Source organism: Leptopilina boulardi, unplaced genomic scaffold (assembly GCF_019393585.1).
Source record: "Leptopilina boulardi isolate dan_hultmark-lab unplaced genomic scaffold, ZJU_Lbou_2.1 LbouV2_112, whole genome shotgun sequence".
Classification (NCBI taxonomy): domain Eukaryota; kingdom Metazoa; phylum Arthropoda; class Insecta; order Hymenoptera; family Figitidae; genus Leptopilina; species Leptopilina boulardi.
Window position 1 is genome coordinate 1670749 of NW_026137655.1, and position 14129 is coordinate 1684877.

The 14129-nt window shown below is 30.6% G+C and overlaps 2 protein-coding genes across 8 annotated transcripts in view; one reads left to right on the forward strand and one right to left on the reverse strand.

Moving 5' to 3' along the window:
- The window catches only part of LOC127281673 (protein tincar), a 179076-nt gene that overhangs the window by 110794 nt on the left and 54153 nt on the right, over window positions 1–14129 (forward strand). The window lies entirely within an intron of this gene.
- LOC127281731 (COMM domain-containing protein 4) overlaps window positions 1–14129 on the reverse strand; it is a 103551-nt gene that overhangs the window by 808 nt on the left and 88614 nt on the right. The window lies entirely within an intron of this gene.

The following is a 14129-nucleotide window of genomic DNA, read 5'->3' on the forward strand; positions in this document are numbered from 1 at the left end:
AAATACTAATTAGGTATTAAAAATATGAAATATATTAAATATTAAAAATATTGAATATTTAAAATATTTTCAATATTAAAAATATTGAAAAAAATTGAATATGTACTTAAAATATTTATAATATTAAAAATATCGAATATTGAAAATATTTGAAATATTTAAAAAAAAAATTCAAAGATTACTTTTCAATATATATGAATGTATTAAAAAAAAAAGGTGAAAATAACTTTTTACGCGTACTTTTACAAGTGCAATAATTGCATTTTGAAACTTATCGAAACATTTACAAAAAGATTAACTCTTGACTTTTTATTATTTTTCAAAAAAAAAAAAAAAAAAAAATTGTAAACGGTTTCTATAACTTATTGTTTTGTCGGTGTAAATATTAAAAGTTTTCTCCTCAACCCCCCTCCCCCCAAAAAAGCAACTGTTTTCGTCATACTTGCATTTATATGAGTTGTATGTGCTTCAAGCGGTACTTGCCCCATATTTTTCAAGTACATTCATGTTTAGGGCAGAGTGGGAGAGAGGGGGAAAGGGGGTGAAGAGCAATTTCGTGTCGTGCTCGAGGCACTTCAACATTCTGACTCATGCAGAGGTTCTCCAATTTGTTAAAACGCATTCCATGAGTCCTTAATTCCGGTTAGAATTTGTGGGAAAATTTTCGAGAAATTAGTACCTTCTCCTTTTTTTTCATTCAGGTATTTTTTTCTCTTTTTTTCATAAAGGTCTTTTTTCCCAACTTTGGAATTAATGTGCCCCAGTTTTTCCTAAATTAAAATACACAATTTTGCAAAATTTTTGCTGTTTTAATTTTCTAATTAGTTTGAAAGCACTTTAATTTTCTAAAATTAAATTGATAATTAAAATTACAATTAACGTTTAATTAAATTATATTAAAATTGAAACGTATTTATATAGTTGAAGTTAGAATTAAATTTCTAAAATTAAATTTTTATATTAATTAAATAAATTAAAAAAAATTTTAAAATCGTTAAAACAAATATTTTGGAAAAAAAAGAATAAAATATTTACAATGAAACAATATAAAAAATATATATATAACACGAATATGACAACCACTGAAAAATTGAAGCACTTTTTGGTCTCGTAATCTGGGATTCTTGGAAGATTAATGTAGGACCTAATATCGAGATCTGTCGTGAAATTCATGAAAAGAATCCATAGAAAAACAAATTAGGAATTAAATCCTCGGGAATGAAATTCTCATTGGAGCAAAAATATCGGAAGACATTCAATTTGTTCACTTCAATAACTGGAAAAGCTCTTCAGTGATTCTCTATTTTTTTTTTTTTTTTGCTTTCATATCATAATGGAATATTTTCTCTTCACCGTTTTTTTTTTGCCATTTCTTCATAAAAGTTTTAATTTCCTGGAGATTTGAAAAAGAATTTTTTCTTCGAAAACTATGCAATTTTGACAATAATTTTTCTTGTCAAATTTCCAAATTAAAACAATTTAACAAAATATCAAAATTTATTTTTTAATTAATTTAGTTTCATTTAATTTAATTCAAATTTCATTTAATTAATTTTAATTTTATTGTAATTTGAATTGGAATTTATTATTTACCAAATAAATTTAACAAATTCGAAAATGGAAATTAAATGATATAATTAACCTATTAAAAATAAATTTTATAAATTCGTAGATTTCTTTTCTGTTTTCTGTTTTTTTTTTTTGTATGTAATTTTACATTAGACACTCTCGTTGCTCGTCGTCGTGCGGATTTAATAGCAGCAATTAACGGGCTATGGGGCGTCACCGTATATTTCGAAATAGGGGACAGTAAATTTATCCCCGTTGGTAAAGGGGGGAGCCGTTATTTTCTGCAACGATGCTTCACCAGCATCCAGTTGCATTGTCAGCGCATAAACCGGTGTGCTATCGATTCAACTTGAATCGAGATTTGGTTTCCATTTTCTATTCGATTTTATTGCTAAAAGAAAATAAACGTACAAATATTATTTTTTGCAAATAAAAATTCCATGGATTTGAAAAAATTGTATAAAAAAAAAAAACCCCCAAAAAAAGGGGAAAAATCTCTGCTGATTGAATTAGACATTTGGCAAAACAAAATAAATAACAAAAGGAATTTTTTTGGGGAATTTTGTAATGAAAAATATTTTCTCTCTTAATTTTAGAAAATTTTACGATTTTTTGAATGAGGGTAAATTGAACTTTATATATAAGATAGATGTGGATCATAAAATTTACATATATATGCACAATTGCACATTGTAAGCTGGCATAAGCACCAACATAAACACGGAAGCTTGTAATAGATTTCATTATCTCACACCAACTTCATGTTCCAGTAGTTTAACTTTGGGATGTTCGAACAACACAATTAGACTCTCCATGTGTTACCGCGTGAAATACATTATATATAGTTATCAAATTGAACCCAAAAATAGTAAATAAACATTAAATTTTTAAAATACGTAAATTGTGAAAAATTCATATGACCAAAACTTTATTTTTACAACTGAAATAAAAAAAATTATAGAAATTTCAATTTGTCTGATTAAAATTTAATTTTGCTACTTATTTTTAAAATTACAAGATTTAAAAAGTACAGTCTGACTAAAAATTGCTTTTACTACTGATATTTTATTCTTTTTGTCTGATAAAAACTATTTTTCACTAGTAATAATAAAATATAATCAAAGTTACAATTTTAAATAATTTGTCTGACTAAAATGTACTTTTACTACTGACATTAATTTTACTAAATTTTCCTACTTCTGTCTCAATAACATTTGCTTGAGCTACTGATTATAATAGTTTACAGAATTAAAACTTTTCTGTCTGACCAAATTTTACTTAAACTACTTATTCGGTAATTGACAGTATTAAAAATATTATGTCTGATTAAAATTTGTTTAAACTACTTAATATTCAATGTTAAAATTATTGTCTGACTAAAATTTACTTACACTACTGATTCTGTAATTTACTGTATTAAAAATAATATGTCTGACTAAAATTTACTTACACCACTGATTCCCATAATTATCAGAATTAAAACTGTTCTGTCTGACCAAAATTTACTTAAACTACTGTTTCTATAATTTACAGTATTAAAAATATTCTGTCTGACTAAAATTTACTTATACTGCTGATTTCCACCATTGCCAGAATGAAAACTATTCTGTCTGACTAAAATTTAATTACACTACTGATTTTCATAATTGGCAGTATAAAAACTATTATGTCTGACTAAAATTTACCTTCACTACTGACGCTAAAATTGTGATATTTTATTTACTGTTGTCTGACCAAAACCTACCGTAACTACTGACACTTAAACTGCAAAATTTTAACAGTTATGTCTGACCAAAACTTACTTCCACTACTGATACTAAAATATTAATTTAAAAAATGTTGTCTCTAAAACTGCCTTTTACTACTGAATATATAATTTCTTCTAAAACAGAACTTTTGTTACCTTAATAAATAATATTAATACATTTTAATTAAATTAATTAATTTTATTTTTAATTTAATTAATTTATTTATTTTATTTTTAATTTAACTTGAAATTAATTAAAATTAAAATTTTCCATTCCAAATTACAATAAAAATCAAAAATTAGATCGAAAATCCTTATATTTATCTTAGATTTAAATTTTCATTCATGACAAATAAATTTCTATTAAGACGAACACATTTTACGAGATAGAGAAAACGAAAGTAGTTGCACAATTAATTTTTAATTAGAAACCCTCCACTCCTTTGGACATTTATTTTTTTCCAAGGTGCATTATTCTTCGGTGTCGTGTGTTTTTTTTTCTTATCCTTTTGTTCGCAGTCGATCGAACGAAAGGAAGCTAATTTGTTAGATAGTCGATTTGGAATGGTGGAAAAAAGAAGTAAGGCCTCGAATTCCTCATGAGCAACCAATAACTCTAATGGAGAGCAAGACAATTTTATTGCCCGAAATAAAAATCGGATTTATAGAAAATTAGAGATATATATTTTTTTATGTCCAAATTGATATATGTTTTTTTTTAGTAAAAAGAGAAAAAAAAATATATATATATAAATATTTTAAGAAAAAGTATGAGTAATCTTCGTAATTTGGGATATTGAACAAAAAAACTTTGTTTTCTGTTTTATAGATAGAGCTGTACTTTAAAATTTTGCAAACTTGGTGTTTTGTTGACTTTAAAGAGGCGTTTAGTTAGACTTTTCTTGTTTGCACTCAATTTTCACTCCTGAAACTTTCTTCCCTCATCAATATATGTATATATACCTCTCGTAAATTATATGAAAATATACGCGTCAGCCTCAGATGCTTTCTAATATTAAAAATTTTCAAATAAATTAAAATTAATTAAATAACAAATAAATTAATTCTCTTTTAATTTATTCTAATTTTTTATAATTATTAATTATAAGTGAATAAATAGATTATTCGTATTTAAATAAAGAGCATCTTTTTTTATTGTAGAAAAAATATTTTCTACATTTTTTTCTTTTATATCTTCCATTTTTTTTTTTTGGAGTTAAAAAAAGGAATTTTTTACAAGAAAATCTGATAGGGAGAAAAATAAACGAAATCAGACTATAGTTATATGGGACTCTTGACATTGGCAATAAAAAGTCAACAAGACTCATCCGTAATGTACACCCCTCGAACACGCACCAAAAACGGAAGTAGCTACCAACTCTTTTTTTTTTTTATCTCACACAGTCTCTTGCCCTCGGGAAGAGGTAATTTTTTTTCAAGATGGCAAGGAGTGTCATTAAAGTAATCTCTCCTTCAATGGGAAAATACACCCCCTTAAAAGTATACCCTTGAGTTACTATATATAGATAATATTTTTTTTGTGTGTGTATTTTTTTTTGCCCGTTTGTGCAAAGGGGAAAATAATTTCAATATTCTTGCTGTCAGTGTGTTACGAGTATAAGAAGTAATTTACAACTTTTACATCATTCTGAGGCGTTGAGAGCATCTTAAGTTGGTAAATAAAAAAAAAATTTCTCTTTAACTTGAAACGACACTGAAATAACATTTGTAAACTCTTGAAGAATTTTTAGTACTTTTTTTCTGTTAGATAAAAAAAATTATTTTTTGAGAATAATTTAATAATAACGACTCTTCTTATTAATATTTTTCTTCTTCTTCTTCTGATTTTCAATGTAAAAAAAATTATTAAAAAATTTCCATAGTAAGAAAAAAAAAGTTCCGACGAATAGGATTAAATGCTAGTAATTAATTAGCTATAGAGAAGATATGGAAATTTCATTTAAAGTTTCGAAACTATATTCATTTCTCTTGTGGAAGTTTAAAATAAAGAAATTATCGAATTATTTTTCAATTAACTTGAATTTTTTTTTTTTGAGAAATTAAAAAAAAATTATTTAAAAAACTATTAATAAAATTTTTCTGCTTACTAAAAAAAATTCTGACTATTAAATTCGCGAGATAATCGTTCGGGAATATTACCAATAAATTGAGCAAAATGTCTCGAACAAAAAATGTATGGCGCACTTTTTGATTGGTCCAGCGGATGCTAAGCTACAATCAAAAACATTTTGGAAAAATTTTCAAAAAATTAAATTTGCAAGATAATCGTTCGGGAATACCGCCATAGTGATTAGAAGAAAGTTCTGAACAAAAAATGTATGGGGGACTTTTTGATTGGTCCAGCGGATGCTGAGCTACACTCAAATCAATTTCGGAAAAAATTTTGAAAAATTAAATTTTCGAGATAATCGCCCCGGAATACCATAACTGTCTTTAGCAAAAAGTAGCGAACAAAAAATGTATGGGGCACTTTTTGATTGGTCCAGCGGATGCTGAGCTACAGTAAAAAACAAATTTGGAAAAAATTACAAAAAAATAAATTCGCGAGATAATCGTTCGGGAATACCACCAATAAAATAGGGAAAAAGTTTCGAACAAAAAATGTATGGCACACTTTTTGATTGGTCCAGCGGATGCTGAGCTACACTGAAATCAATTTCGGAAAAAATTACAAAAAATTAAATTCGCGAGATAATCGTTCGGGAATACCACCAATAAAATAGGGAAAAAGTTTCGAACAAAAAATGTATGGCACACTTTTTGATTGGTCCAGCGGATGCTGAGCTACACTCAAATCAATTTCGGAAAAAATTTTGAAAAATTAAATTTGCAAGATAATCGTTCGGGAATAACGCCATAGTGATTAGAAGAAAGTTCTGAACAAAAAATGTATGGGGGACTTTTTGATTGGTCCAGCGGATGCTGAGCTACAGTAAAAAACAAATTTGGAAAAAATTACAAAAAAATAAATTCGCGAGATAATCGTTCGGGAATACCACCAATAAAATAGGGAAAAAGTTTCGAACAAAAAATGTATGGCACACTTTTTGATTGGTCCAGCGGATGCTGAGCTACACTCAAATCAATTTCGGAAAAAATTTTGAAAAATTAAATTTTCGAGATTATCGTTCGGGAATAACGCCATAGTGATTAGAAGAAAGTTCTGAACAAAAAATGTATGGGGGACTTTTTGATTGGTCCAGCGGATGCTGAGCTACACTCAAATCAATTTCGGAAAAAATTTTGAAAAATTAAATTTTCGAGATTATCGTTCGGGAATAACGCCATAGTGATTAGAAGAAAGTTCTGAACAAAAAATGTATGGGGGACTTTTTGATTGGTCCAGCGGATGCTGAGCTACAGTAAAAAACAAATTTGGAAAAAATTACAAAAAAATAAATTCGCGAGATAATCGTTCGGGAATACCACCAATAAAATAGGGAAAAAGTTTCGAACAAAAAATGTATGGCACACTTTTTGATTGGTCCAGCGGATGCTGAGCTACACTCAAATCAATTTCGGAAAAAATTTTGAAAAATTAAATTTTCGATATAATCGCCCCGAAATACCATAACTGTCTTTAGCAAAAAGTAGCGAACAAAAAATGTATAGGGGACATTTTGATTGGTCCAGCGGATGCTGAGCTACACTGAAATCAATTTCGGAAAAAATTACAAAAAATTAAATTCGCGAGATAATCGTTCGGGAATACCACCAATAAAATAGGGAAAAAGTTTCGAACAAAAAATGTATGGCACACTTTTTGATTGGTCCAGCGGATGCTGAGCTACACTGAAATCAATTTCGGAAAAAATTTTGAAAAATTAAATTTGCAAGATAATCGTTCGGGAATACTATAACTGTCTTTAGCAAAAAGTAGCGAACAAAAAATGTATGGCACACTTTTTGATTGGTCCAGCGGATGCTAAACTACAGTAAAAAACAAATTTGGAAAAAATTACAAAAAAATAAATTCGCGAGATAATCGTTCGGGAATACCACCAATAAAATAGGGAAAAAGTTTCGAACAAAAAATGTATGGCACACTTTTTGATTGGTCCAGCGGATGCTGAGCTACACTGAAATCAATTTCGGAAAAAATTTTGAAAAATTAAATTTGCAAGATAATCGTTCGGGAATACTATAACTGTCTTTAGCAAAAAGTAGCGAACAAAAAATGTATGGGGCACTTTTTGATTGGTCCAGCGGATGCTGAGCTACAGTAAAAAACAAATTTGGAAAAAATTACAAAAAATTAAATTCGCGAGATAATCGTTCGGGAATACCACCAATAAAATAGGGAAAAAGTTTCGAACAAAAAATGTATGGCACACTTTTTGATTGGTCCAGCGGATGCTGAGCTACACTGAAATCAATTTCGGAAAAAATTTTGAAAAATTAAATTTTCGAGATTATCGTTCGGGAATAACGCCATAGTGATTAGAAGAAAGTTCTGAACAAAAAATGTATGGGGGACTTTTTGATTGGTCCAGCGGATGCTGAGCTACAGTAAAAAACAAATTTGGAAAAAATTACAAAAAAATAAATTCGCGAGATAATCGTTCGGGAATACCACCAATAAAATAGGGAAAAAGTTTCGAACAAAAAATGTATGGCACACTTTTTGATTGGTCCAGCGGATGCTGAGCTACACTCAAATCAATTTCGGAAAAAATTTTGAAAAATTAAATTTGCAAGATAATCGTTCGGGAATAACGCCATAGTGATTAGAAGAAAGTTCTGAACAAAAAATGTATGGGGGACTTTTTGATTGGTCCAGCGGATGCTGAGCTACACTCAAATCAATTTCGGAAAAAATTTTGAAAAATTAAATTTTCGAGATTATCGTTCGGGAATAACGCCATAGTGATTAGAAGAAAGTTCTGAACAAAAAATGTATGGGGGACTTTTTGATTGGTCCAGCGGATGCTGAGCTACAGTAAAAAACAAATTTGGAAAAAATTACAAAAAAATAAATTCGCGAGATAATCGTTCGGGAATACCACCAATAAAATAGGGAAAAAGTTTCGAACAAAAAATGTATGGCACACTTTTTGATTGGTCCAGCGGATGCTGAGCTACACTGAAATCAATTTCGGAAAAAATTTTGAAAAATTAAATTTGCAAGATAATCGTTCGGGAATACTATAACTGTCTTTAGCAAAAAGTAGCGAACAAAAAATGTATGGGGCACTTTTTGATTGGTCCAGCGGATGCTGAGCTACAGTAAAAAACAAATTTGGAAAAAATTACAAAAAAATAAATTCGCGAGATAATCGTTCGGGAATACCACCAATAAAATAGGGAAAAAGTTTCGAACAAAAAATGTATGGCACACTTTTTGATTGGTCCAGCGGATGCTGAGCTACACTCAAATCAATTTCGGAAAAAATTTTGAAAAATTAAATTTTCGATATAATCGCCCCGAAATACCATAACTGTCTTTAGCAAAAAGTAGCGAACAAAAAATGTATAGGGGACATTTTGATTGGTCCAGCGGATGCTGAGCTACACTGAAATCAATTTCGGAAAAAATTACAAAAAATTAAATTCGCGAGATAATCGTTCGGGAATACCACCAATAAAATAGGGAAAAAGTTTCGAACAAAAAATGTATGGCACACTTTTTGATTGGTCCAGCGGATGCTGAGCTACACTGAAATCAATTTCGGAAAAAATTTTGAAAAATTAAATTTGCAAGATAATCGTTCGGGAATACTATAACTGTCTTTAGCAAAAAGTAGCGAACAAAAAATGTATGGCACACTTTTTGATTGGTCCAGCGGATGCTGAACTACAGTAAAAAACAAATTTGGAAAAAATTACAAAAAAATAAATTCGCGAGATAATCGTTCGGGAATACCACCAATAAAATAGGGAAAAAGTTTCGAACAAAAAATGTATGGCACACTTTTTGATTGGTCCAGCGGATGCTGAGCTACACTGAAATCAATTTCGGAAAAAATTTTGAAAAATTAAATTTGCAAGATAATCGTTCGGGAATACTATAACTGTCTTTAGCAAAAAGTAGCGAACAAAAAATGTATAAGGCACTTTTTGATTGGTCCAGCGGATGCTGAGCTACAGTAAAAAACAAATTTGGAAAAAATTACAAAAAATTAAATTCGCGAGATAATCGTTCGGGAATACCACCAATAAAATAGGGAAAAAGTTTAGAACAAAAAATGTATGGCACACTTTTTGATTGGTCCAGCGGATGCTGAGCTACACTGAAATCAATTTCGGAAAAAATTTTGAAAAATTAAATTTTCGAGATTATCGTTCGGGAATAACGCCATAGTGATTAGAAGAAAGTTCTGAACAAAAAATGTATGGGGGACTTTTTGATTGGTCCAGCGGATGCTGAGCTACAGTAAAAAACAAATTTGGAAAAAATTACAAAAAAATAAATTCGCGAGATAATCGTTCGGGAATACCACCAATAAAATAGGGAAAAAGTTTCGAACAAAAAATGTATGGCACACTTTTTGATTGGTCCAGCGGATGCTGAGCTACACTCAAATCAATTTCGGAAAAAATTTTGAAAAATTAAATTTGCAAGATAATCGTTCGGGAATAACGCCATAGTGATTAGAAGAAAGTTCTGAACAAAAAATGTATGGGGGACTTTTTGATTGGTCCAGCGGATGCTGAGCTACAGTAAAAAACAAATTTGGAAAAAATTACAAAAAAATAAATTCGCGAGATAATCGTTCGGGAATACCACCAATAAAATAGGGAAAAAGTTTCGAACAAAAAATGTATGGCACACTTTTTGATTGGTCCAGCGGATGCTGAGCTACACTGAAATCAATTTCGGAAAAAATTTTGAAAAATTAAATTTTCGAGATTATCGTTCGGGAATAACGCCATAGTGATTAGAAGAAAGTTCTGAACAAAAAATGTATGGGGCACTTTTTGATTGGTCCAGCGGATGCTGAGCTACAGTAAAAAACAAATTTGGAAAAAATTACAAAAAATTAAATTCGCGAGATAATCGTTCGGGAATACCACCAATAAAATAGGGAAAAAGTTTCGAACAAAAAATGTATGGCACACTTTTTGATTGGTCCAGCGGATGCTGAGCTACACTGAAATCAATTTCGGAAAAAATTTTGAAAAATAAAATTTTCGAGATTATCGTTCGGGAATAACGCCATAGTGATTAGAAGAAAGTTCTGAACAAAAAATGTATGGGGGACTTTTTGATTGGTCCAGCGGATGCTGAGCTACAGTAAAAAACAAATTTGGAAAAAATTACAAAAAAATAAATTCGCGAGATAATCGTTCGGGAATACCACCAATAAAATAGGGAAAAAGTTTCGAACAAAAAATGTATGGCACACTTTTTGATTGGTCCAGCGGATGCTGAGCTACACTCAAATCAATTTCGGAAAAAATTTTGAAAAATTAAATTTTCGAGATAATCGTTCCGGAATACCATAACTGTCTTTAGCAAAAAGTAGCGAACAAAAAATGTATGGGGGACATTTTGATTGGTCCAGCGGATGCTGAGCTACACTGAAATCAATTTCGGAAAAAATTACAAAAAATTAAATTCGCGAGATAATCGTTCGGGAATACCACCAATAAAATAGGGAAAAAGTTTCGAACAAAAAATGTATGGAACACTTTTTGATTGGTCCAGCGGATGCTGAGCTACACTCAAATCAATTTCGGAAAAAATTTTGAAAAATTAAATTTGCAAGATAATCGTTCGGGAATAACGCCATAGTGATTAGAAGAAAGTTCTGAACAAAAAATGTATGGGGGACTTTTTGATTGGTCCAGCGGATGCTGAGCTACAGTAAAAAACAAATTTGGAAAAAATTACAAAAAAATAAATTCGCGAGATAATCGTTCGGGAATACCACCAATAAAATAGGGAAAAAGTTTCGAACAAAAAATGTATGGCACACTTTTTGATTGGTCCAGCGGATGCTGAGCTACACTCAAATCAATTTCGGAAAAAATTTTGAAAAATTAAATTTTCGATATAATCGCCCCGAAATACCATAACTGTCTTTAGCAAAAAGTAGCGAACAAAAAATGTATGGGGGACATTTTGATTGGTCCAGCGGATGCTGAGCTACACTGAAATCAATTTCGGAAAAAATTACAAAAAATTAAATTCGCGAGATAATCGTTCGGGAATACCACCAATAAAATAGGGAAAAAGTTTCGAACAAAAAATGTATGGCACACTTTTTGATTGGTCCAGCGGATGCTGAGCTACACTGAAATCAATTTCGGAAAAAATTTTGAAAAATTAAATTTTCGAGATTATCGTTCGGGAATAACGCCATAGTGATTAGAAGAAAGTTCTGAACAAAAAATGTATGGGGCACTTTTTGATTGGTCCAGCGGATGCTGAGCTACAGTAAAAAACAAATTTGGAAAAAATTACAAAAAATTAAATTCGCGAGATAATCGTTCGGGAATACCACCAATAAAATAGGGAAAAAGTTTCGAACAAAAAATGTATGGCACACTTTTTGATTGGTCCAGCGGATGCTGAGCTACACTGAAATCAATTTCGGAAAAAATTTTGAAAAATTAAATTTTTGAGATTATCGTTCGGGAATAACGCCATAGTGATTAGAAGAAAGTTCTGAACAAAAAATGTATGGGGGACTTTTTGATTGGTCCAGCGGATGCTGAGCTACAGTAAAAAACAAATTTGGAAAAAATTACAAAAAAATAAATTCGCGAGATAATCGTTCGGGAATACCACCAATAAAATAGGGAAAAAGTTTCGAACAAAAAATGTATGGCACACTTTTTGATTGGTCCAGCGGATGCTGAGCTACACTCAAATCAATTTCGGAAAAAATTTTGAAAAATTAAATTTGCAAGATAATCGTTCGGGAATAACGCCATAGTAATTAGAAGAAAGTTCTGAACAAAAAATGTATGGGGGCTTTTTGATTGGTCCAGCGGATGCTGAGCTACACTCAAATCAATTTCGGAAAAAATTTTGAAAAATTAAATTTTCGAGATTATCGTTCGGGAATAACGCCATAGTGATTAGAAGAAAGTTCTGAACAAAAAATGTATGGGGGACTTTTTGATTGGTCCAGCGGATGCTGAGCTACAGTAAAAAACAAATTTGGAAAAAATTACAAAAAAATAAATTCGCAGATAATCGTTCGGGAATACCACCAATAAAATAGGGAAAAAGTTTCGAACAAAAAATGTATGGCACACTTTTTGATTGGTCCAGCGGATGCTAAACTACAGTAAAAAACAAATTTGAAAAAAATTACAAAAAAATAAATTCGCGAGATAATCGTTCGGGAATACCACCAATAAAATAGGGAAAAAGTTTCGAACAAAAAATGTATGGCACACTTTTTGATTGGTCCAGCGGATGCTGAGCTACACTCAAATCAATTTCGGAAAAAATTTTGAAAAATTAAATTTGCGAGATAATCGTTCGGGAATACTATAACTGTCTTTAGCAAAAAGTAGCGAACAAAAAATGTATGGGGCACTTTTTGATTGGTCCAGCGGATGCTGAGCTACAGTAAAAAACAAATTTGGAAAAAATTACAAAAAATTAAATTCGCGAGATAATCGTTCGGGAATACCACCAATAAAATAGGGAAAAAGTTTCGAACAAAAAATGTATGGCACACTTTTTGATTGGTCCAGCGGATGCTGAGCTACACTGAAATCAATTTCGGAAAAAATTTTGAAAAATTAAATTTTCGAGATTATCGTTCGGGAATAACGCCATAGTGATTAGAAGAAAGTTCTGAACAAAAAATGTATGGGGGACTTTTTGATTGGTCCAGCGGATGCTGAGCTACACTCAAATCAATTTCGGAAAAAATTTTGAAAAATTAAATTTTCGAGATTATCGTTCGGGAATAACGCCATAGTGATTAGAAGAAAGTTCTGAACAAAAAATGTATGGGGACTTTTTGATTGGTCCAGCGGATGCTGAGCTACAGTAAAAAACAAATTTGGAAAAAATTACAAAAAAATAAATTCGCGAGATAATCGTTCGGGAATACCACCAATAAAATAGGGAAAAAGTTTCGAACAAAAAATGTATGGCACACTTTTTGATTGGTCCAGCGGATGCTGAGCTACACTCAAATCAATTTCGGAAAAAATTTTGAAAAATTAAATTTGCAAGATAATCGTTCGGGAATAACGCCATAGTGATTAGAAGAAAGTTCTGAACAAAAAATGTATGGGGGACTTTTTGATTGGTCCAGCGGATGCTGAGCTACACTCAAATCAATTTCGGAAAAAATTTTGAAAAATTAAATTTTCGAGATTATCGTTCGGGAATAACGCCATAGTGATTAGAAGAAAGTTCTGAACAAAAAATGTATGGGGGACTTTTTGATTGGTCCAGCGGATGCTGAGCTACAGTAAAAAACAAATTTGGAAAAAATTACAAAAAAATAAATTCGCGAGATAATCGTTCGGGAATACCACCAATAAAATAGGGAAAAAGTTTCGAACAAAAAATGTATGGAACACTTTTTGATTGGTCCAGCGGATGCTGAGCTACACTCAAATCAATTTCGGAAAAAATTTTGAAAAATTAAATTTGCAAGATAATCGTTCGGGAATAACGCCATAGTGATTAGAAGAAAGTTCTGAACAAAAAATGTATGGGGGACTTTTTGATTGGTCCAGCGGATGCTGAGCTACAGTAAAAAACAAATTTGGAAAAAATTACAAAAAAATAAATTCGCGAGATAATCGTTCGGGAATACCACCAATAAAATAGGGAAAAAGTTTCGAACAAAAAATGTATGGCACACTTTTTGAT